At 39.6% G+C, this 22,618-nt stretch overlaps 1 pseudogene; it reads right to left on the bottom strand.

Moving 5' to 3' along the window:
• Positions 1-4,267: 4,267 nt before the first annotated feature.
• On the bottom strand, positions 4,268-4,386 carry LOC145403452 (5S ribosomal RNA; annotated as a pseudogene).
• Positions 4,387-22,618: the final 18,232 nt, after the last annotated feature.

Below are 22,618 nucleotides of genomic sequence, written 5' to 3'. Positions count from 1 at the left end.
TTCGTCTAGTGGTAACAGGAAAGAAATGACTCAGAGTGTGCATACCTCTCGTGAGGTCAATCGCTCTCGTGAGGTCAGCCAGTCGCTCTCGTGAGGTCAGTCAGTCACTCTCGTGAGGTCAGTCTGTTCGGACGTCTCCTGGCGTACCTGATTTAGCTAGCTGTGGTCTGTGATATTGTTGTGCTAGTGTGTTGTAGTGAACTGCGATAGTGACCTGTGATAGTGTTGTGCTAGTGACCTGTGATAGTATTGTGCTAGTGACCTGTGACAGTGTTGTGCTAGTGTGCTGTAGTGACCTGTGATGATCCTGTGAATTTGTGTGTGATGGTATCCTCTGTGGAGAGCTGTGTCCCCGCTGCAGGTTTTGAGATAGAATACCTTCAGTTAAAGGAAGAGCTTCTCGAACTGAAGCGGGAGGTACAGGTTCTCAGGCAAGAGAAGTCACAAATGAGGGAATTGTTGGAGGAGATGTTGGAGGAGAGAGAGAAAAAGGCTGAAGGTTGGACACTGGTTCATAAGGGTGCAACGAAGTTCACCCTTAAAAAAAACGGAAATTAAGACCACAAATACATTCGACCCACTGCGGGACGAATATGAAGGGAAGGCAGAGAGGAAAGTTAAGAAGAAGGACGATGAGAGACCTTCCCATGCAGGAAAGTACAGTGATAACAAGAAAGGTTAGAAAAATGTTGCCGTTGTTGGAGACTCACAGGTATGATATCTTAACACACCAATGTATATTCCACTCACTAAACATGTGTGTCTTCCGGGGGCCAGGGTGGGTAATGTAATAGGGAAAATTTCAAATATCGCGAAGGATAGTGGAGACAAACCCACTGTGTGCCTAAGTGTAGGAGGCAATGATATTAGTAGGCATAAGAGTGAGGCATTGTGTCAGCAGTACAAGGATATGTTAGAGAAGGTTAGGGAGAGGGGAGGGACCCCTGTAGTACTCGGTGTTCTGCCTAGAAAGCGGGTTAGGAGGGAGTGGTTGAGCAGGGCAATAGGTTTTCATTGCCGACTTGAAAGGTATTGCAAAGATAACGCAATAGCTTTCATAGACAGCTGGGACCGGTTTTATGGTCGGAGTGCCTTGTATAGTTGGGATGAGACTCAGCAGGCAGGGGGTTACTATTTTAGCTGGAATGATAGACAGGGAGTTAGAGTTTTTTTTTTCGAGGTTGAGAAGTAGATGTACAGGAAGTTGCAGCAAATACACTCAGAAATCAGTATTATCATGTTTGGATAGATGCATCAAGACTTGCAAAAGTAAGAACAACAGTTTAACCATTAGTGTAGATACATCCACTCAGGCACCTCAGAATGAGCAGGCGATGATAGAGGACAGAACAAGCGATGATAGAAGGGCGATAAGTGATAAAGCAAAAAATTGTTTTATTAGTAAAGTAAAGAGTTTCCCAGATAGTGACAAAATCAAAAATGGTAAGTCCCAAGGTAGAGGCATAACTACTCGTAATAACCTGAAAGTGTACTACTCAAACAGCCAGAGTTTACGTAATAAAATGGATGAACTGAGGGCTTTAATTTGTACAGAAAAAATAGACATTGCCGTTATTAGTGAAACTTTGATGAATACAGACACTCGAGAATTTTTAGCAGAATACCAGATAAAGGGCTATAATATTTTTGTGTCTAACCGTCAGGGAAGAAAGGGGGGCGGGGTAGATATTTATGTAAAGGATTCATTAAACTGTTACAATAAAGCAGACATTAAAGTAAATAGGGACACAGAAAGTGTCTGGGTTCGAAAAGAGTAACGATAGGGAGAAATTAGTCTTAGGAGCTATTTACAGATCTCCAAAATTAGGTAGAGCAGATAGTAAATACCTTTGGGAGGAAATTAGGAAAGCGTCACAGTTCAGCTTAGTAATAATTGCCGGAGATCTTAATCTGCCAAGGATAGATTGGCGAAATCAGACAGGGGATGCAGAGTCAGAGGAATTTCTAGAGGTAGTACAGGATAATTTCCTTTATCAGTATATCAGGGAGCCCACCAGAGGTAATAATATACTAGATTTGGTTTTAGCTAATTAAGAAAATGTCATTAGTGATATAGAGGTTGGTGGACGACTTGGTAATAGCGATCATGAAGAAATTAAGTTCAAATTTATTTGGGATGTCTGTTCCACAGGAAATACCTCCACGGTTCCTAATTTTCGTCTAGATTTCGATGGATTAAGAGCTTATTTTAGAACGATATTCCATAGGGAGAATAGCTATTTTAGGGAGTGTCATGGCGGTAGGGAACCCTAGATCATAGGTAAGGGGCAGGAAACAGGTGGGAATGTGTCCCAGGTCTCTGGGGAGGTCAGGTTCCAGGTGGGAGTGTAGCTCTTGTGATGAGGATTGACTCAGGTCCAGTACCAAGCAGACGTTCGGCCAGTGAGAAATATAACGAGTTAGTAAATATAATACACGGAGGCCAAGATAGATATATCCCTTCAAAACCATTTAGAACGAATAATTCAGAACCAAGATGGTTAAACAACAGATTAAAATCTCTCATAGGCCAAAGGAAAGGAATTTATAGAAAAATAAAACGTGGGAGAGGAACACTTACGTAACCGGTATGCAATTTTAAATAGAGAGGTAAAGAAGGAAATAAGGAAAACAAAGAGAAGTTATGAAACTAAGGCTGCTATTGAATCGAAAGAAAACCTCAAGGGTTTTTATCAAATGTACCGTACGAAAAATAAAGATAGGATAGGACCACTCAGAACAGAATCGGGTGACATTACCAGTGAAGATAAAGAAATGTGCTCCATCCTAAATAATTATTTCATATCAGTATTCACCAAGGAAAATCTAGACCTGGTCCCTCAAGCAGCAAATATTTACTATGATGATACGGAAAATATTCTTAGTAAAATAACCATTAGTAAGGATGACGTATTGAAAGAAACTAATAAGTTAAAACCTCAAAAATCGCCAGGTCTGGACGATACATATGCAAAAATTTTAAAAGAAACAAAAGAAGCCACTCTTAACGATATTTAATGACTCTTTAATTTCAGGAGAAGTTCCAGAGGCGTGGAAGACCGCAAACGTAGTGCCCATCTTTTAAAACGGTGATAAATCAGCTGTGTCGAATTAACGTCCGATAAGTCTAACGTCAATAGTAGGAAAAATATGAGAGTCAATTTTGGCAAATGAGATTAGAGAACACTTAGAAAGATATACTCTTATAAATGAAGGTCCGCACGGATTCAGGCAAGGACGATCCTGCCTCACAAACTTCTTGTCATTCTACTCGGAGGTCTATGAGGCAGTAGATAGCGATAAAGCTTACAGTGTTATTTACCTGGACTTTAGTAAAGCTTTTGATAGGGTCCCACAAGGAAGGTTAGTTAGAAACGTTCGAGCACATGGTATAGACGGCGATATCTAAAAATGGATAGAATCCTAGCTGAAAGGACGAAAGCAGAGAGTATTAGTAAATGGAACTAAGTTGGATTGGGGATTAGTAACTAGTGGTGTACCCCAGGGTTCAGTACTCGGTCCCTTATTATTTATTATATATATAAATGATCTAGACTTAGGAGTCACTAGCAGCATCAGCAAATTTGCCGATGATACAAAAATAGGGCGTATCATTAACTTAACTGACAATTACCATAACTTACAAAAGGACCTCGATATATTGTCCAAATGGTCCAAAAGTTGGCAAATGGAATTTAACGTTGAAAAATGTAAAGTACTTAACGTAGGCAAAACCACTGGGGATACTAAATACATTTTAGATAACAAAGAAATTTGCATATCGGAATGTGAGAGAGATCTAGGAGTTATGGTTAGTAACGACCTGAAACCAAGGCAACAGTGTATTAATGCGAGAAATAAAGCAAGTAGGGTCCTAAGACATTTCGAGAAGCATGAGCAACAGGTCATCAAAAGTAATACTGCAACTTTATCTTGCATTAGTAAGGCCACATTTAGAGTACGCAGTACAATTTTGGTGTCCATACCATAGAATGAATATTAACTCGTTAGAAAATGTACAGAGAAGAATGACAAAAATGATACTTGATGTCCGGAACCTGTCATATGAAGACAGACTGAAAAGACTTAGTCTGTATTCGCTAGAGAGGCGCAGAGTAAAGGGAGACTTAACTGAGGTGTTTAGGTGGATTCATCATTCATTCATTGCCAGACGCCATGTATCCCAGACAGGGTGGCCAAGGGCTCAGAGTTAAGTGTTTTACAGGGAGGGGCACTAATCCTCCACCAACCCCACTTGACGTAGGGACGCCAACATCATCTGGTGCTCCCAGGCGGTCACCCATCCAAGTACTAACCAGACCCAACGTTGCTTAACTTCGCTGATCGAACGGAAAGAGGTGTACTCAACGTGATATGGCCTTTTAAGTGGATGTAGGGTATAAATAAGAGAGATATTAACAAGGTACTTAAAGTGAGCATACAGGATAGAACTAGAGTTAATGGTTTCAAACTAGAAAAATTCCGTTTCAATAAGGAAGTAGGTAGAAACTGGTTTGGTAATAGAGTAATAGACGACTGGAATAAGTTACCTAGTAAAGTAGTTGCTGCCTCTTCCATTGAGAGATTCAAGCATAGGCTAGATAAGCATATGACAAATAAGGGGTGGATATAGAAAAAAAATCTTATAACCAATACTAATTCACACTTTTTCCTTTTCAGGTTACACAACGATAGTCTCTATTCTTTCACACTTTCCTATAAAATGTCCACGCCAGTTATTCTATACTGCTTGGTGTTCTTTCTGACTTTTTCCTGCCGGCTTCGGCTGGAGGGTTTGGAGGGCGGGGGAGAGCCTTCTTCTTTGCTATCCTTATCTCACTCTAGTAGTTCAGCCACTCTTCTAGGAGCTGCCTAGCATGGGCCAAACGGCCTACTGCAGTTATCCTCTCTTGCTATGTTCTTATATTCTCTGCCAACGCCTACTGTGGCCAAATCAGATTAACAATATTTTATCAACTATTCCTTGGCCCATGAACCATATACCCCCCAAAATTCACTGACATCTATCAATAACTTTTAAGATATTTTGTGGATAAACAAACAAAAACCAGTCCTGCAGCGGGACTGGAACTCACATCACCACCAAAATTTACTCCACTCCTACTTGGCCTCATGACTTACATATCCGCTTAACTTCAATGAAATTCATCAATAATTTTTTTAGACACCTTGTGGACAAAAAAAAAATAAAAAAAATAAATAAAAGATGAGTACATAACATTCTCCAAATCCGTTAGCGTTGGTAATAACTAAAGCGTTATAGTAATGATTGGATTTATACTGATACCACGAGAACTCCTTCCTAATTACAAAGCAGAGGTGATGGGATGCCGATTTTTTTTTCTTTTTTAAGAAAAGCAAGACACAAAGTGCTCAAGGTATGTGTCCCTTTTTTCTACCAAAGTGGAATTCTGTGTCTGGCTCTTCCTGTCTCCATAAATACTCACTGCCCTGTCCGGCGTATTCCTCTCTCTCTCACTCTCTTTCTCTCTCTCTCTCTCTCTCTCTCTCTCTCTCTGTTGCAGTGGTGGATGAAGAAAAACGAGGAGGAGGTAGAGGCTGCTGGAAGAAAACAAACGATGAATCAGAGGAAAAAAGAGGAGGAGCACGAGGAGCTAGTGGAGAAAGAGAAATGGATTGACTGGCAAGCTGCTTTTTATATTTCTATGCATACCGAATGTAATCAATTCAGTTATAATGTCTTATTATTTAGTTTTCCTTGTCTTTCGTTATTTTTGTAATTTGTTGCCAGTAATTATACTCCACATCATTCTCACAAAGTTCTTCATTTATTTTAATGACGCCCTGGTGTATTTGGATTAAACATTACTATAGTAATGTTCATCTTTAACCTTACTTTGAGACTTCCTCTATTTATGTTATTTAACGCATCTTGCAACGTCTCTGCTGTTTCTCTGATTAGCACAACGTCATATGCATATCTTAAATGGTTTATGTATTGTCCATCAATGATTACTTCTTTTTTCTCACGTTCTAACTTTCTGGAAATACTCACAAGGCAAGCTGTAAATGAGTTTGGTGAAATTGTAAGCTCCCTGATGCACACCATTCGCAATCATAATTTTTTTCCTGAGTCTTAATATAACTTAACCGAAGCAGTTCCCACTTTTTATATGTTTTTCTGGTACTTTTACAATGTCCTTATTTACTCCTCATTCCGGCAAGCAGATTATAATTGCTATGTGCTTCACCAAGTCAAAAGCCTTTTCGTAATCGACAAAACCTAAACACAGTTTTTTTTATTGTATTCTGTAATTTTCTCACCTACATATAGATAGATAGATCTATATATAGATAGACAGAGAGATAAATAGATAAATATACCGGTGTGTGTGTGTGGGTATATATATATATATATTTCTGGATGTACTTTGCTGGATACACTGAAAAAATGTGGTAAGGTTTACAATAATATCAGAGCTGGTAGACAATAAGCACGAATTGCTCCAAGGCGCCCACTGGCCTTAGCTATCAAAATACGTCGTAACTCTCAAACACAAAGTATTAAAATCTTCATTATCATCAAGCCTTAATCCTTAAGCTTTTCTGTATCCAAAACAACTCCAGTGTAAGATAGGTAGAACATAATGCTAAAACGCTGATACACAATAATTTAGAAAAACATCAATTTCTCTATACTGTTTTTTAATACAATGTGCTAGTTCTAAAAATGGCATAACCATTCACTTTTGCCCGACAAAGACCTTTGTCGGGATACAGAAAAGCTTAGGTATTAAGGCTAGATGATAATGAAGATTCTGCGATTCTCCGAGGATATGGAACGTGACAGATACTGACCAAAAAAGATCACAGGTCAGGAATTGGTTAATTTTACATTTAAGATCCCATTATTACTAAACAAGGTGGATGCTTTGAGAGTCAGCAAAGGGTGGAGTGATTCAATTATGAGACTGACGTGTCAAAGGTGAAGGTCATGGGACAAGGCCAAAGTTTCGGTTCTTTCACTTCAGATAGTTTATATTACATTTGCATATAGCTTTATGAACTGTTTTAACGTTAACCAAAGATTAAGCGATTCTGTTTTGAAACCAATAGGTCAAAGGTCAAGGTCACAGAGCGATGTCACCTTAAAGCTCAACCAAGGATACAATAACTCAAGTAAAGTACAAGAACAATCGGCTGAAGGTTAAGGTCACAGGCCTGGGTCAAATATTCGATCTTAGACCAACTATAAGACGAACATTTTTTGCTTTCCAAGTGCTCCTTCATCTTCTAATTTCCAGACGTCTTAATTTGTCAGGAGCTAGTTGTGAGCTGTTGGTTGTAAGAGGTATTGTTTGTTTTCTATCTTGATAATGTAGACCCAACTGTACATTCGTAGACTCATAGGCTCATAGACTCGTAGGCAAGTAGCTTGTATATTGTAGGAATTCACTGTAGAACTGAAGCTAATCTTGGTTAGAGTCTTGCCTGCTTTTGTAGAAATTCACTGTAGATTCGTAGACGAGGTTCGTACGTTCACTGCCGCCATATCTTACAAAAACTTTGTAGCTTCTTGTAGTGTGTTTTGTAGATCAGTTATAAATATGTTAGACTCGTGGACAAGCAGTTGTTATATGTGAGTAGCTTTGTAAGTTGGAACTTCGTAGCCATCATTTATATACTGTATATATGCAATTCTTTAACCCCTACACCGCGGGCATGTTTACCAATGTTTTGCGTGTGCCGCAGGGTTATTCGGGCTCAGACAGACTCTCAAAAATTATTTGCCAAAAATCAGTTATTAGTCATAGAATATTAAAATTACATATGCTTATGGCACATACCTTCAGCTTTCTCCTGGAATGTTTGTTGAGCCTTCGTCGGTTACTGTAGAACTTGTGGAGACCTCTGAAGTTGGGTAACGAAGTCTCCATTTTGCACTTCCTGACAACCCGTAATATGATTACCACAGCCAGATATTAACACTATAAACACTACTCTATGATTTTCAAGTAGTTTGGGATCCATACTCCAAAAAAAAAAACCCACTGTGAAAGCAATGAAAATTACGAGCGCGTCTGACCATCGCACTTGCGCTAGTTCGCTCTTGGTACTCTGTCATTTATTATTTATAAAACCCCTCACACTTTATAGTTCTATTACTATATAACACTTATATATATCTACAGTCTTTATCCATAAGTTTCCTTCAGTAGTATTAGTTTATTGTCACTGTAGGGATTCAATTTCTTTCAGTAAAATACGTAGCATTCACTTTCTCGTCCTGTATACTAGCACTGAGAGTGAATGTCACTTTCATCTCCACTCTCATAACTCATAGTATTCAGACATGCTAGAGTGAAACTTTCACTTTCATTACTCCTAGGGTATATACTCGTATTCTTACAATACTACTCATTTACATTTCTATTTACGTTTTCTATTTTATTTACGATATTTACGTTTCTATTTTATTTACACTGTGTTATGTACTGTCACTTGAAGTAACTTATAAAACTATTTTCCACTGTTCACGTATATTTTCATTCATTACTTTCACTTGCTGTTTACACATTATTTACACATTATTTACAATTCCACTTGCACTGTTTTACTCAATAGAAAGATCGTAGTCACTCTTTTATCAATTGTCAGCCCTTTACCTCTTTCCACACGAGGTTTACTAGGGGGTGAAGTCACAGGGCCCTTTGCATGGGGGTGAAAAGTCCCTGAAGCTAGCAAGAGCGAACAGACGTACCTCCACTTTGGAAGATGAGAGTGAACTGATAAGTGTGGGCCGGGGTGGTGGCCTACCTAGGGAAATTCATTACTCCCAATGTTAGCCTCTTGACACAGCTAATATATAGCAGTGAAATGATTGGCAGGAAATCTAGACAATACATTATAAATTAGGTAGTTCCAGGTAAATGTAAATATCACTTAGGCTTCTCCCTTCCCTCCTTATATGTATATTTATTACGAAAATAGATTATACGGCATATTTCAAGGGGAAATAAACAGCGAAAATTAGCGAACGAGTGCACATGAGGTGTTGTCAGGTGATAATTAGCCAATTCCAGGTGTATAGCACTCTCACTTACCTTATTTCTTTCTTGTATATATTATTTGGTATAAGAATAGGGGATAGGGCTTATTTCAATGGATGAAATCAGTGAAAAATTCCAGGGAAGATTTACTCAGCGTAGCACGGCGGAGCAGGCGAGAGGATAGGGTAATGGAAGGGGGGTAGGGAGAGGAGTCAAGAACGGGGAGAAATGACTAAATTGTCAACAATGGATGGGAGTACAGATGAGATTAGGAGTGCTGATTAGTGTTGGACATTGGCAGTACTGATAGACGATACAAGCCCCCACTTGGAAGCCGGGGTGAATTCAAAATAACACAGAATCACAAAAGCGACGCCCCGCGTTATGATCCCTTGCTCCCAAGCATCACGAAAGTGACGCCCCGCGGTTAAGGGGTTAATCTTGTAATATGCGAGTCTTGAGTTTTAGTTAAAGTTATTTTGGTAACTGAAGAGCAGGAGGAATTAAAGATGAATACAAGAAGTTGATCTTGATTTATTATCTTCAGAGAAAGTCCAAGTTGAGCGGCATATGTATTACAAGGGACTTAATATACTAACTGAGGCTAGTTGGACCGCTCTTCTTATGCACTGTCTCCACTACCTGCCAGTTTTATGGCCAGTCCTTTTCTGAGCTCTAATTCCTAAATTCTCATTTAGCAGGGTCCGTGTCACGTGTGCTATACTGTTGTTGAAATGTTCTAGAAGCCTGTGTGTGTGTGTGTGTATGTGCGTGTATGGTCACGTAGTGCTGTTTGTGAGCTATTGTGCTGGTGAGAGGCATTCTGGAGAGGTGCAAACGCCATTTCCTTTTGGCCCCTAGGTTTGACATTGACCTAACCTCTAGACTATATATGTATGTTGCTAGCTATTATGTATTAAGATATTTTAGAGTCCTGACAAAATCAGTTCGAGTGGCTTTTCGAAAGGAAGGAAATTAGTCTGATGCTTCATTAATCCCCATTAATACTACAACCTTCTGTTTACTGAATAATTTACAAAAAAACTTCAAAACTTTCCATCACAGGGACTGTAGAAAATTACTGAAACAAGTATCAAAATACGAGTATATACATTGTATGAAATGAATGAAGTTGTGGGGATAGCAATGAGTTAAAAAACTACTGGAACAAGGTCGAGGCACCACATGTGTCAGTCCACCAAGTAACCAAAAAGACAAGATGTGTACCATATATATATACTAGGCTATGCTGGATTTTGCACAAGGGGTAGCCATGATAAACTATACCTTCACCAATTAACCCAATAAAACAGTACCCAGATCACTTTAGTCCTTTACTACGATATATGTTTTTTTCTTATTTGTATTACCTCTTTGGGTTTTGCCACATTTGCTCAAAACATGTCATTGACAAGATGAAAAGAAACTCCGAGCTAGAAATGCTGGAGAATCCGAGTCTGAACATTTTACTGACCCCTGAGCCTTGTTTCCTCTGTCTATCACATGCCTGGAGCAATTACTGTATGGCTTCACTGTTTGAGATGCGCAAGAAAACAGTTGTATCACTCTCTAAACTTGAAAGTCAAGGGGATGGCTTCTACCTCAATGGCATTATTAGTGCAATGGATTATTCACCTCGACACAGTAAATGGAACGGGTGGATGGAGGGGGGGGGGTAGGATGGGTTGGAAGGAAAACCCTGATAATACAGATGAATCATTTCAAGTCATTCCTATGAATGTGAAAAAATAACAGTGCAACAGCTCAACAGTTTGTTTAGGTCCTTCGGTAATGGGAGGAGCGGGCTGAGACGAGTGGAAAAGATGGGTTGGGATGATGGTGGGTGGTATAGCATGCCGATAAAAGTACGTACGTGCTATAACGGTGAGTGTTACTATAGTTAGGTAAGTACGATGCATGTCACAGGTAGGTTGGGGAAGAATGAGGCAGACAGGTAGAAGCAAGTGGATGGCCCAAATGAGATACGGTAAGATGCTGGTGGGTAAGAAGCAGGGAGCGTCGAGTAGACCCTGTGAAACTAGATTTTGTATGGGGATTGATGACGGCGGTGGAAGGCTGTACGAGAAATTTAATGGAGCGAGAACAGAAAATGGGTAGGGAGGGAGGAGAGGAGTGGACATCCCTGGTGGTGGTTACGGTGAAACAATGGCATTTTACGTGTGAGTGACGATGCTTTATTTCAGACTTTCAGGAACAACCACTATAAACCAAACAAGAGCTGTTCTCATACACTTTACCTAGTGTCTGAAGAAATAAGTAGAAAAATAATAAGTGCCAGAAGACTTTGTCCTGGCCGCTCTTGTTGTCTCCGTCAGAGGTGCAATATCGGACAGAAAGTAAACGAAATACTTATGAACAGTGAGGTAAGTGTCTAAGTGAAAAGGCCTGAAACTGCTTGACGTCATCTGCTGTGCTAAGGAAGATTTATGGGTCTGGGCTATTTCAGTGTTTTGTTAAGAAAAAAAAAAGTTATGAGCCTTTTTGCCCTCGTCCGTATCCTATGCGTTAAACAATATGCATCATCGAACTGAAGGAACGAGAATTAAGGTAAAAGGAGTGAAAAATATTGGCAGGCCGTGCACTCAGTGAGAGGGACCGTAGACTGTATCAGCTTTAAACAGGAGACAGTTTATCGCAGACACTGAGGTTCACGGCACACAGAACCACCTTCGGAACGTATTTCAGGGCAAACTAAATACAGATTTTTGGGAAATAGTACGATACACCGATATTATATAAAGACCTCCCAGGAGAGAAAACCGGATCCAAAGAAAGAAAAGCAAGAGAGAAAAAAAATAAGAAAATGGATGAAATACAGCCACTCTAAGGAAGAAAATTTACTGACACGAAACTTGCAAAACACAATAAAGCTGGGAATATGCAGGTGAAAACAAAATGCCTAAGCAGTTTCATTCTCAAAAGTGTTAAGAAATGAAGTATAATCCATTTATCTTCCTTCTCTAAGTCAATTAGCAATTAGTTTATTATGTGTAATAAAGAAAATGGATTTAAAATTTCTCATACCCACCCAACAGCCGCTGTTATGAAAATGTGTCATACACGGACGTCACTCTAACCCGTGGCGGAAATGACTGTCAGTTACAATAGCAACACAAGTGAAGCCATAGAGCTGACAACTGTTTGCTGCAACTATTTCCTCACCTGAGCAGAAACATTAAATGAAGTGTGTGAAGGTGTAGGGATGGAAGTCTATTAAAACCCATCGCAGCAAGGTCGAAGCATTAAAACTTCATGTAATCCCATCCCTTCATTATGGCCTACTGTATTATTTATATACTTTTGTGCACTATATGGCAGGTTAAAAGATATGCCTTTTTTTTTTTACATTTTTCTGGTGCACGTATGCTATACCACAATACACGTGTTATAATGAATGATAAAAAGGCATAATCGTAGTGAATGGGTGAAGTCCTTCACCACAGTGACACTTTTTTATTCTGCTCCTCTGACATTCACGCCAAGTCATTAATCTTAGGCTAGTGCCCATTTACTGTAGTAATATTCACGAGAAAGACAATATAAAAAAGGAAGGAAGAAAGCAAGGGAGAGAGAGAGGGAGGGAGGAAAGGAAAGACAATTGGAAAGATGAATGGAGAATGAAATTAGAAGCCACCTCACTATGGGATCTTACACTCTCATAGTCGGAAAGTTTCTCCTCGGCACATAATTTTTCACCTACATTTCTGATTTGACGCAAATTCAGGATGAGTACTTGCCTGTACTTAAGGAATAACAAAACAAAGAAGTGCTCCAGATAAACTGAAACATACCATAAAACGACAAAGTCTCAATTTGTGAATAGTTCACCTCCAGAACAGCACCATTCAAGTTATTTTTTGACCTTTGGCAGCCATTTTGGTGACTTTGACCTTGACCCTGGGCGCCCATTTTCTAACTCGTCCTAAATTTTGACCATATCTTGATATCCTGCAAGTTTCATGTTCATAGCTCAAGCCGTTCATGAGATATCTTGTTTACACACACAAAGAGCCAGCCAGCCAACTTGACAGCCGGAAACATTACCACTCCGCTAGCTTCGCAACGCGGGTGGTAAATATGCTAAGGAACCCCCTTTTCGGTGTGTCCCCATGCCTAAGATCTCTAGTATTTTAAATGCACTGTGTCCAGGCATATCAATATTAAATGATCCTGATTCTAGCTTTCTTCTTACCTAAATTTCTGTGCAAGAAAAATAAGTTCTGCAGGATCTAAGTCATTTTTATGAAAAGATAAAAGACAAAATAGATAGCATACGTCGAGAGACAGAACAAAAAAGAACAAGTAATAAGGAGACAAAGGGTGAATGAGCAAGATAAAAGTAAACTGTAACAACCACGCCAAGCACTAGTGTCCGGCTGCTTCCTACCTGGCTGAAATGTCATCAGTACATTAACATATATTACAATGCATTTATTAAATACTTGCCTCGCCAGGGGGGAGTTCGGTGAAGTATTGTTTTTGGTCTTTTTTTTTTTTGTTGTTGTTTGATTCTTAGCAACATTACGGAAATGCGGCTGAATGAAATCACATGAAACTTTCAGGATATGTAGGCACTGGTCCCAAAAGAAAGTGTTAAAATTGTGGAGGTAATCGAGTGACCATGAAAGGTCAAACTCAAGGTCACGGATATTCAGAGGGCCATAAGTCGAAACTCGTTGAAGAAAGATATTTACAATTATCAACATACAGGAAGGCCCATATGGGTTTTTATTGGCTCCATGACTCTTTGACCGTGATCTTGAAGGGTCAAACTCAAGGTGTCGGATATTCAGGAGGCTTAACTTGAAATTCGTTGAAGATAGAGATACTTACTATGAACAAGATATAGAAATTCTCATATGGGCTTTCCTTTAGCACCATGACCTTTGACCTTGAGTGACCTTGAAAGGTCAAACACAAGATCACAGATTTTCAGATTGTATAGCTTGAAAACCTTTGCTCCATTTTCTTAGACTTTAATTGTGTACTGACAACAAATGGCAGTATTGATTATTTAACAGCAATGACATAGCTGCTGTTGGGTGAGGTTTGTTGTGCCTGGCACCACTTGTTATTTATTTAGTTAGTTACCTACATTCCATGGGTTGTCTCTGAAAGAACTCAGCCTGGTTTGCATATTCTTGCCAGCCGTTTACTGGCAACGAATACGGAACCTTGGCTTGAACTTTTCGTGACAATTTTGATTTGGTGTATTCTAAATGAAGGCTGAGGGTAATAGAGGAAAAGAAATGGAAAATGTATATGGAAGTGAAATAACAAGCACAAGAATGGTTGAGAGAGAGAGAGAGAGAGAGAGAGAGAGAGAGAGAGAGAGAGAGAGAGAGAGAGAGAGAGAATTACCAAAATGACGTTTTTTTCTCATTTAGTCTTGTTATCGCCAAATGTTTACAATTGACTTAGGAGAGGCCCACCATTGTAAATTTATTATCCTCAGCTGGTGACGATACATTAGACCAGTAAATATAAACCTTCTTTAACATGACTGATCCGAATAAAATTACTTCCCTTACTCTGAACATTAGTAAGGGGTGGCCATTGACTTTGAGTTATTTGTTTTACAGGGAGGGGCACTAACCTTCCACCAACCCACTTGTTTACACGTAGGATTTGGTTATATGGTTACCACCCAGCGTTGTAAATGGTTTCTTGGCTTACAGGAAACCATTTGGCTTGTCACTCAATGTAAAGCCACCTGTAAAGGAAAGGAAAGCAAATAGAAGTGACAGGAAAGATGGGAGAGATAGGAAGAGTGGAGGGCAGGCACAGAAAAAAAAATGATAAAGGCTAAGGAAGAAGTAGGCAGCATTACATCAAGCGAGTGGATGATGGTCGCCACCACCTACCACATCGATTTTGTTTAATTTTATGAGACTTGATTTTCTGAAGGTATAAGTTAAGGCCATATTTTACTTCTCAGTTCCAATCATTCACTAATAATTTGGTAAATTCAGTTAGGTAAACTCATTTTACAATACCGTGGCCTAAAGTTGTCATCTCTTCATCAATGTTCAGTTGTATACATTAACATTAGAATATGATGTTGGTAATGAAGAAGTCTTATGGAGGTAATGTGGAGCCTAACTACTGTATTTTCAGGCACTGACCTACGTGAAATAAGCTGCCTGGACCAAATTCAGGTAAATGCATTATTGATGCAAGAAAAAGAACAATACACGTCACCAAATTTAAGAGGTTAAGATGGCCTATATCAGTGCTTCTGAAACTAGTGGTAGGTTCATCCGAGGATGAATGAAATTATCTGGGAAGGAATGAGACTAAAAGGATGAATGAAGGGTGAATGAAGCAAGAAAGGTCACTGACTTTAGTTTAATCAGATATTTACTTTTTTTTTCCCTTAAAAAAAAAAAAGGCATCGCCATTAAAGTTGTTAATAAGTTTCTATTGCTCCTTAACAGCAGTGGAGGTGGGAAATTTTTAAAGATTCTTCTCTCTACCTATGGTTTAACATTATCGAAGTAGCAGGATCTTTCTCAAATTTACTCTAATACAACTTTTTAGGGGGAGACCAGAAGAGGTAGTTGGGTCATAAATTTCTAAATATATAAGATGACAGGAGTTCTGCATGTCAGTTTTGTTCTGTGTAAACATACACAATAAGAAAGCAGTGTTTCTAAGGTTCAGTTTCTTAGTAGGACTCAACTCTGATGACTTTTGTCAACTAAAAAAAAAAAAAAAAAAAAAAAAAAAGTTAATATTCTGAGTTATGTATTTATATTTCTTTTTGCTGCTCCAACGTTTCTTTGGGTATATTTAGGATGTTCAAACACTTGAATAATATAAACACTTCAGAAATGTGCTAATAATTTTTTTTCTTCATATCACGAAATGTGTAAATTTATACACAATGGCGGTTTTGACGAAACTGACCAAAAACAAACGGCAGTTTAGTCGCGGGTGAATGAAAGTTGTTGGTAAAGACTCGAGGGTGAATGACACTGAAATTGTTTAAGAAGTAGTGGCCTATTGTTAGAAAAATGAAAATTAATGTATTCACACAAAAATTTATTATTTAATTGAAAAAGAGTAGAATTGCTCTCAGTCCTGCGGTGAGACTCTTGTTTCAAACGGTTTCCTGTAAAAAGTAACTAGCCATGTCAAACAACCTTACATGGGATCACTTTTGTCTCAGTGGGCTTAAATGAACTTTTACTAAAGTTGCTGCTAGATGGCGCCAACACAGGTGTCAGCTAATAGCAAATTAGGATTGTCCATGTCAAATAACCAAATATGGTACCACTTTTGTCAATATATACTAAATTTGTCCCCAGGTGGCGCCATCTTAGGTGTCAGCTAATGGCAGATTTGGATTCTCCATGTCAAATTACCTAATACAGTACCACTTTCTTGTCTCCAAAGGCGTCCTTTTAACAAATCCGCCAGAAGCAGAAGAAGAACGCTGGCAACTCATTGACCTGCTGGCTATCGCCACAGGTACAAATACATACCGATTAACGAAAACGAAAGCACACACACACACACACACACACACACACACACACACACACACACACACACACACACACACACACACACACACACAAATGCAAATGCAACTCTTTCTCTCTCTCTCTCTCTCTCTCTCTCTCTCTCTCTCTTTCTATGTATGTGTGTTTCTGGACACACATACACACATCAAAACAAAAACTATGAATTAACCCCAGGGTACGGCTGACTCAACAGCTGTTTGGATAACATGCAAATGTTGTGGAGGCGAAGATTAACAGGGCTGGTTTGAAAGCAGGGTAGTAGAATATTATAACACATTCGTACAATTACATGCCTTCATCATATCTTTCCTACCTTAACACGAATTATTTCAGTTTTCGAACTGGAGGGATTTATTTATTTATTTTTTAAATCACTCAGTGCAAGAGTGCTCTCCTAAGCTGAATAAATTACCTAAGGTTAGCAAGAAGCAAACGTCACCGTACTTGAGGGCCTTCGACAGAGTACGGCAGAAGTTTTTAAATTCCATTTACCTTACAATGGTTGCTATTTGTCTTTCTGTGCCTTTAAGTCTCGTCCGTCTCTTTATACAATTGGTAAAAAGGTGGCCTGCTGTCCTAATGGACCCAGGTTCAAATCCCGCTTGGACAGGGAACAGTTTAAGGATTTGAATTTCATAAAAATCAGACTTTACTGATCTACCGGAAGACCCGCCGACATGTAAAAATACCCTCGCTAATACCAATGCACCAGTCCTGTATGAGACAGCCCTAGCATGCATTCAGTATGGACGGTGGTGTTAGCGCCGAAGTGTGACATGTGGAGGTGAAGGAGGACTACTGGGCCTTGGAATAGGTCACTGCCCCCAAGAAATAGGCCCTGAAGCCTTTGCCCAGAGTCGGACACGCAAAAAAAAAAAAAAATGCCCTCCTTAACCTATCAACAGTCATATTGGTCAGGGTTTTGTCCTTTTGTTCTTTCATCAACTCTATTCCTCTTCCTTATTACAAGCGAACGAGCAATGTTTACTCTCAGTTAAGTATGGAAATGAGCGGCCCGGCCCGCTCCGACTTTCACACTAAAAAGAAGCGAATAGATTTACTCCTATGTGATGTAAAGTTGAAATTCCTTCTGCATGTAATGGGCATACATTTTTTTTTTTTTTTTAAACTAAAACGTCACCCATAAAGGCGTAGGAACCCCCTTTCGATCTCGGGTTTTCCAGGTGTGTGTGTGTGTGTGTGTGTGTGTGTGTGTGTGTGTGTGTGTGTGTGTGAAGATGTATGTAAGAGAATGTCTTTCGTTTCAATATAGATTTGTGTGTGTCTGAGGGTGTACGTAAGAGAATGTCTTTCGTTTCAATATATTTTTCACTGTTCACTTACCATCATGAAATAATTAATATATCAGGCGGAAACTGTGATAACATGGCGCTGGACCGCACTTCACGGGCTTACAAGCGCAATTTACTAGCAATGACCTGAGCTGTACACCAACTCCTGTCCACTCATAATTTTATTTTTTAATGCAAGGAAGAAGGAACCAAAGGCCAGGAGCCCGCAAATTGTCCCCTCCAGGAAAAATAAAACAAAACAAATATAAGATAACAAAGAGCCAAAGTCAAGATCCATATATTTCGAGATGCCTGGACACACTGCATTTGAAAGACTGGATTTTATAGGCAGTAGGAAATGCAGAGGACGACAGTACCAGAGTTGACCTGTTGCATATATGAAGGCCTGGGAGTAACGGTTAACTCTTACATTAGAGAGTTGGACAGAAAAAGGATGTGTTTGTTGCTAGACGGGTGTTACGCACCCGTCGTAGTGGTGGGGGGGATGCAAGTAGACAGTTCAGATAACTCCACCCTTCAACTTTCCACTCACTTCTCACATCATCCATCACAGTAAGTTACTACATCTACCACGGGATGAGGTTACACTGCTGTTTATTTACGATTTTCGTATTAGTTCTGACCGAGGCAAAACAAACTTTGTTAAGTTGTTATGCCTCGAATAGTTGGTTTTTGGATTTTCCAACTCCCTACAATCTTCCACGTGGATCTCTTCTTACGTTAAGAAAACACACTCAGTTCACGATTTCTTAATAGTCATGGTGTCTTTTTCTCTTGAACTGTTTATAACAAATAACATTTTTTTTTGTTCAAAAAGTTCTTCTCAGAGGCTAGACAAGATGAATCGTCTCCACCTGTTCTTTAACCCCACCCATTTGCTTACTTTATACAGTGACAATGTTCACCAAGTGGGTACAGCTCGTATATGCCTGGCCCAAGTACATGCAGCACTTCTAAAGAGGGTGGAGTAATTGGCTTTTCATCTCATTAACTCGCCCTTTCTTATCAGTTCTATTCAGCCTCCTTAAACCATCGTGTTGCACTTCTCTCTTTTCTATCGTTATTGTTCTGATAACTGTCCTAAACTCTCTGTCTGCACTCATTCTACATTACGGCTGGCACGTTGCACTCGACCAGAGTCACACACTCACCCCTTTCTCTGTCCAGTTCTACAACTGCAAGTGTTATCCTGTACTCACTGTCTTGATATATAATAATTATGCAACCGGTCAGTTTGGAACTGTCTTACTCAGTCTGTCTTTCCACTGCCTATGACCTCCAGTTATTACAATCAAATGCAGTGTGTCCACTCATATAAAGTTGAATGACTCCTCAAAATGGCATTCTTTCATTTCCAGTTTTCTTTAGGAAGGATACGTTTTGTAGGTTCTCAGTTGCCTTTTTTTATTATTATTATCATTCTTTTAATGTGATAGCTTCTTTGTTACTTTTTTTGTTACGAGAAGTCTGACTGGTGACTCTAGGAATGCTGCTCAAATTAGTAAGAAAGTTGGTAACTGTAACAAGTTTACAAATGATAATAGTAATAATTACAGGCCTCGCCAGAGGGGAATCACACCAGCCGCGACCCGATATATATCTAGCGCGGCTTGGAATATGACCTCGACCTACTTTCACCAATTTCTAACTCGTAGGAGATTTTCATCCCTCCTACACACCTATTAAATTTTGAGATGCTATCTTAAGCGGTTTCAAAATAATCATGGTAACAGACACATAGACCTTGACCTACTTTAGCAAGTTTCGAACTCTTAGGAGATACCCATCCCTACTACATACCTTTAATATTTTGTGACAATATCTTGAGCAGTTGCAAAGTTATCGTGCTAACAGACACACAGACAGAGAGGCAAACCGAAAACAATACTCACGGGAGATTTTCACCACTACTACACACCTGTAAAATTTTGCAGTGATATCTTGAGCAGTTGCGAAGATATCATATATACAGACAAACAGACCTTTACCTACTTTCACCAATTTCGACTTCGTGATTGATTTTTTCCCTACTACACAGCTGTAAAATTTTGCAATGTTAACTCGAGCGGTTGCGAAGTTATCGTGCTAACAGACACACACACAGACACACAGATAGACAAATTGAAAACAATACCAGCTTCTCTATCGTGGCTGGTAACAAACAGGTGTTTGTAATCTGGAAGGTACAATATGACACTGAGAGATGCACTTATCACGTATGTGTAAAATATTCATAACCCATCGCATCCGGCATATATTCCCGCCAACCCCTCTCTCAGCGGGGCATTCCTGAGAAAATCGTCGATTTTTTAACCTTCATATCGCAGCTAATACTTAACCAAAAATAAAAGACTAGGTGTCATAATACTCAAAAATCCTTGGACTTCAAGCTGATTACCTCAGATGGTCCGTGAAGTGCTTGTAGCAAGAGTGAGTGAGTAGGGAAAGGGTGCATATTTGGTTGTTGTTGTTTTTTTCCTTGTCCGTATGCGTGGCAGAGTTGCAGTGACAAACTAAGGCTTAGGCTAGCCCTCCACACTAACAATACTTCCAGAAGGCAGCAATCCACCACAAACACTGTTTCCATGTATGTTTTCTAAAAATGTTTCATGATTGCTGCTGCGAGTCCAGTAACCATAGCAACGACCTTGAGGCAGGCTGGCTCAGGTACCTGCTCGCCTCACCAATGCTCCACACCACTGCCTTACACACACACACACACACACACACACACACACACACACACACACACACACACACACACACACACACACACACACACATACATACATACATACACACACACACACACATATACACACATGCACACACACACACGGAGGTTATGTGAAGTTATTTACATACTGTCCATAATAAAAAATATATTCCATTATAACAGATTTTTTTTTCCTGTGATTTGTACTTATTCATCATAATAAATATACACACACGAAACTTTCAGTAAAAAAAAAAGGCACTGATTTCATCATGAAACAAACTTTCTGTTTCCATTATTCATGTAAATAGACACAGTGGTGGTGTGAGACACCGCACCACGCTCCCTCCTCCTTCCCTCCTCCACCTCCTCCCTTCTCCACTCCCTATCTCCTATTCCATCTCCTCATCCATGCCAATATCCCCCTCTCCAGGATCATCATTACCCACTGAATCATTCCCATCATCAGAAATAGCAGATGAACGTACAAGGTGAAACAATGGGCTCACAGTGGACTCACATTATCCATCCTTCACATAAATATCAAAACTCAGCATGGCAGTGGCTTTCCTCAGAGGAAGAGTCACTTTTTTCACTCACAGTTGGCAATAATGTCACCTCAAATTCTCTCCCTATTGCACTATCACTAAGGCCTTTTCTTTTCTGGCCTTTGGACTTCATTTGTATTGAAGTCGGCAGCTGTGGGTGCTCAGCTGAGGATCCGGACACAGGGATAACTTTTTGCGCAGGTCTGCCTATTATGGAGGTATGCAGGTAACTGGAGCATGACTCGGATGCATGCAAGAGGCTTGCCAGTGGCTGCATGTGGTGAAAATAACCCAAAGAATATTCAAACAATGCCACGAAACACTAGATCATGTGTATGTGTCACTCGGATGTCCACTGGTCATCACGTGTACATGTCACCCAGATGCGATGGGTAAATGAGCTTAAATTAACATGAATCACCAGTGCAATTATTCATAAAAGATCCTAATCAACTATTACAATACACTGGCCTCAATAACAGTTCACTATTTTTGGTAGTCACTTTTGTCACAATTCTTCACTCCTGACAATAATTGTAGCCTACTATTACTGTTAAGTGCCTGGTGTCTCTAGGAACTGACAAAATTGTAAGCAAAACAATGTTTCATCAAACTTAGATCAAGGAAATTTATGAATTCAGCTCAAAAACCTCATGTCATTGCATCTTTCTACTTGATTTAAAATATAAATCCAAATATTGAACACACAATATACATTCCATATCCAAGGACCAGAAATCATACTACGTAGCACATTATGGTACACAGTGTTAAACTAGAACAAAGTTTGTTGTATTTGCTGACCCCTCCAAAAGGAACATTTACACCACACAAAAATACTTATTGCTTATTCCTGTATGTCATAAATTAAGAGGGATAAGAGAGCGATAGGGGGAGGATGAGCAGCAGTTGATGTCTTCCCACCCAGTTCTAAACCCCCCACCACACACACACACACACACACACACACACACACACACACACACACACACACACACACACACACACAGATGGTGTGGCCGGCTGTGGGATGTCAGAGATCTATAGGCTAAAAGTTATTTGCATTTGTTTGTGCTCACTTCCTTTTTTCCGTACTTGTGACATGTAAACAATATATTTTTTATGAATTTTATATTTGTGGAGGTTCTAAATACAAAGTTTACATATGAGAACTGGTATTATAGTATAGACTGCATTGGTGGTGCGGCACAGGGCTCGATGGGGTACGATTTCAACGAGTGCCACTCATGGTTACATTAAATGACTCAGAGACGCCTCCATTCCTAGGCCGGCTCCTGGAAAGGTTGGGCAAAATAAATGTTACCTTGTGGGTGCTTATACCCACCGTATACAGTGAATACATTCAAAGCGTGTCTGCTTTAGGGCTGTTATAATTGTTTTAGCAAGCTTTTTTTTCCTGCGTGTGTGACATATCGGTTGGCCTTGTGTAATATCTGTT

Source organism: Coenobita brevimanus, chromosome 60 (assembly GCF_032717465.1).
Source record: "Coenobita brevimanus isolate Jiangsu-jjx chromosome 60, ASM3271746v2, whole genome shotgun sequence".
Classification (NCBI taxonomy): Eukaryota; Metazoa; Arthropoda; class Malacostraca; order Decapoda; family Coenobitidae; genus Coenobita; species Coenobita brevimanus.
The sequence above is the reverse complement of the archived record's forward strand: the minus strand, read 5'-3'. Positions and strand labels throughout refer to the sequence as shown.